The sequence below is a fragment of the Triticum dicoccoides genome, chromosome 2B (genome assembly GCF_002162155.2).
Source record: "Triticum dicoccoides isolate Atlit2015 ecotype Zavitan chromosome 2B, WEW_v2.0, whole genome shotgun sequence".
In the NCBI taxonomy this organism is placed as follows: Eukaryota; Viridiplantae; Streptophyta; class Magnoliopsida; order Poales; family Poaceae; genus Triticum; species Triticum dicoccoides.
In genome coordinates, this window is record NC_041383.1 from 480,642,875 (window position 1) to 480,643,390 (window position 516).

Genomic DNA, 516 nt, shown 5'->3' on the forward strand with positions numbered 1-516 from the left:
GCAGGAGCAGCTTAAATAGCTGCCTCCGCCCCCCCTTTCGAACTCCTCTCGTATTATCCCCGTGCGCCCCGTTGGACCCCGCTGCTGGGCCTGCTAGTGCGCTCGATCGGCCGCCCGAGTCGCCTCTGGGCTTGATTTGGGTAGCTTCCGTAAGCTACTATGGCATCACCCTCGACAGCACCCATGCCAGTTTGCATATTTTTCCGACGCTCGACGCGTTTCCTAGGATTTTCCCCGTGAAAATGCCGTAAAACAATGGCCGGACGTGACGCAACGTTCGTTTTGTGTCCGTTTTCGTTCCAACCTTGCGTGGGGCCCTACGTAGGCCGTGCCCGCACGTCCGACCAATTTGGTGCAATTGCATGCATGCGATCACGTACACCCAGTGCAACCAGGCTCTTTTACGGTCTACCGGAGGGGGGTTCCCGACTACTTTTTTTTTGACTCCGCCAAACGGCAAGAAACTTTTTCCGCATGCTGGCATCACCATCGACAGCACCCACGCCAGTTTGCATA